The sequence below is a fragment of the Triticum dicoccoides genome, chromosome 3B (assembly GCF_002162155.2).
Source record: "Triticum dicoccoides isolate Atlit2015 ecotype Zavitan chromosome 3B, WEW_v2.0, whole genome shotgun sequence".
NCBI classification, from domain to species: domain Eukaryota; kingdom Viridiplantae; phylum Streptophyta; class Magnoliopsida; order Poales; family Poaceae; genus Triticum; species Triticum dicoccoides.
Genome location: NC_041385.1, coordinates 282,023,653 through 282,026,918, shown reverse-complemented (window position 1 = coordinate 282,026,918; position 3,266 = coordinate 282,023,653).

The window sequence follows — 3,266 nt, the reverse complement described above, 5'->3', positions numbered from 1 at the left end:
AGAGGATAGGAGGATGGGGGGTCCGGTGGGTGGCGCCGGTGAACGGCGAGACGGCGGGGACGAGCCGGGGCATCGGCGTCGGGTGCCCCATTCCCGATCCAGATTCGGGGGGAGCAGAGGGGGAGTGGGATCGTGGGGGTGGGGAGTGAGGTGGGTCGTGGTTTAGGGTTTCCTCCCTGGTGGGGATATGGAGGGAGTGGGTCGGCCGGCTGGGCCAGTCTGCTGGGCCTTTGCCCAGTTGGGCTGGCCATCTGGGCTGGCCAGCTGGGCCACAGATGGCCCAGTGGGGGGGCGCCTCTTTTTATTTTTAGTTAGATTTGTCTTCTCCTTTTATTTATTTATTTATTTCACTTTTCTGTTTTATGTCATTTTAATATATTTAGACATTTTCAAAAAGGGTGTTCGTTGCACTATAATCACCTAGGCATTTAACTACACACTCCGAACATTTTAGTTTTATATTTTGAAAACTTTGTCGTTTGACATTAATTTGAATTTGAATTTGAAAAGGTTTCGAATCATTGCGAGGTTAGCAAGAGTAAGAGTGGAGACATGGCATCATTAACAGAGGTTACTGTAGCTTGATTATCTGGGCATCACACCTGGCGTATGGCTTCCTTGGCAGCGCTTGCTTGGTCCTCCGAGATGTGGTAGGTGGAGAAGAGAGAAGGCGGGTCAGCACTCGACGACGAAGGGCGGGCAACCGTCAACGGCTCCACAAAGGACACGGTAGCCCGAGCAACGTTGCTCCCCTCTGGAATCTGTGGTCCAGGTGCTGACACAACCTGAACAGCCTTGCCAACAGTCGCCTTCCTGCTCCTCCTCTGCCTCAGTGGCGCTTCAATCATCATCGTCAGGGAGATTGATGACAACACTAGGTGGAGCTGCAGAAGAAGTTCAAAGTCAAAAATAAAGATTTAATCGACCAAAAGCAAAACCCCGCAGATCATACCAGGATGAGAAGTAGCAGCATCTTCTATTTCTTGATCCTCATGCCTGGTTGAAGTCTCAGAAGTAGCAGCACTGCTATTTCAAATATTAGTCGGTCAGCGATTGAGTCGACCAAGAATGAAAAACATGAGTTATGTCATTACCCAGAAACAGTCAGAATCTCCTACCTCATCTTCGGTAGGGCCTTCGCCGGTTTTGTCGGGGCCGCTCGGGGTTGCTTCGACGCCTTTTCAGCCGGCGCCGATGAAGTTGTCCGAGGACGTTTCATCGACTGCCCAGCAGGCACGACTCCCTTGCCATGTTCGGCCGAAGGGTCGTGGGCGAGCTTGGACCTCCTTTCAGAATGAGGAGGCGCAACTTTCTCCTCCTCTTCCTCCTCATTGGAGCCTGCATCCTCATCACCCTCATCGGCGTCCGACTCCCACTCCTCTTGGCTTTTGCCTCCGCTCCCTTCCTCCTCTTCGGCCTGTGCTTGCGCCCCGTTGGGCATCGAGTACAACTCGGTGGTTTCCTTAAAGACAACAAGCAAGACAAAAGTCAATCGACTGATCTACGACGAAACAGAACGGATGGAGCAATCGGAGGAAAGTGGTCGTACCTTGTCCGCCTCGTAAGATTGGTCGAGTGGCGGGATCATCCTGGCTCCACGAGGGTTGTCCTTGTTCCCCGTGATGGCAGTCATCCACCTCTCCAGTGTGGCATCATCGACCTCCTCTGGTTGGACCCGACTGGTGTCTTCAGTACCAGAATACAACCACATCGGGTGGCCCCGGTACTGGAGCGGTTGGATGCGCCGCCGAAGGAAAACCTCCAGAAGGTCCATGCCAGTCACACCGTCACGAATCAACTGGACTACACGTTCCATCAACATTTTTACCTGAGCCTTCTCCTCCAGAACTACTTTCAGAGAGGATGGCTTGTTCACTCGACTCATAGAGAAGGGAGGGAGCCCAGTCGACTGCCCTAGCGTCGACTGGTCTTGGCAGTAGAACCAGGTCGACTGCCACCCTCTGACTGACTCGGGAAGGGTCATAGCTGGGAAAGCGCTCTTACTCCTCATCTGGACCCCGAGACCCCCACACATCTGGATTACCTGAGTTCTCTTCTCATTGGGGCTGGCCTTTTTCACCGGCTGAGAACGACAAGTGAATATGTGTTTGAAGAGGCCCCAGTGCGGCTGACAACCCAAGAAGTTTTCACACAAAGATACAAAGGCGGAGAGATAGGCAATGGAATTGGGGGTAAAGTGGTGAAGTTGTGTCACGCCCAATATGCGACCCTATCCAAAAGGAACTCGAAGGTCCCACCAAGGATAGACCCGCATATCGAAACGCTTTTGCAAGGTGGATATCATTGCATCAACATTACATAATAGATGGGGATACATACAAGAGGCATACAATGCCACACGAATACAACATCACAATACATAAGAGCATCATCCGACTACGGATGAAACACAAACAGAAACTCAAACGACATCCACCCTGCTAGCCCAGGCTGCCGACCTGGAACCTATCCCCTGATCGAAGAAGAAGCAGAAGAAGAACTCCAAAACAAGCAAACATCGCTCTCGCGTCATGATCATCGCATAACCTGTACCTGCAACTGTTGTTGTAGTAATCTGTGAGCCACGAGGACTCAGCAATCCCATTACCATGGGTATCAAGACTAGCAAAGCTTAATGGGAAAGGAAGGGGTAAAGTGGTGAGGTTGCAGCAGCGACTAAGCAGGATATGGTGGCTAACATACGCAAATAAGAGCGAGAAGAGAGCAAAAGGACCGGTCGTGAAGCTAGCAATGATCACGAAGTGATCCGGAACTCCTACTTACGTCAAACATAACCCAAAGACCGTGTTCACTTCCCGGACTCCGCCGAGAAGAGACCATCACGGCTACACACGCGGTTGATGCGTTTTAATTCGGATCTGGTGTCAAGTTATCTACAACCGGACATTGACAAATTCCCATCTGCCTATAACCGCAGGCACGACTTTCAAAAGATTATGCCCTGCAGGGGTGTCCCAACTTAGCCCATGATAAGCTCTCGCGATCAACGAAGGATATACCTTCTCCCAGGAAGACCCAATTAGATTCAGAATCCCGGTTTACAAGACATTTCAACAATGGTAAAACAAGACCAGCAAAGCCACCCGATGCGCCGACAATCCCGATAGGAGCTGCACATATCTCGTTCTTAGGGAAACACCGGATAAGTCAAGCTACGAGTAAAACCAGACCTCGAGTTTCCCCGAGGGGGCCCCGCAGGCTGCTCGGTTCGGACCAACACTTAGACAAGCACTGGCCCGGGGGGG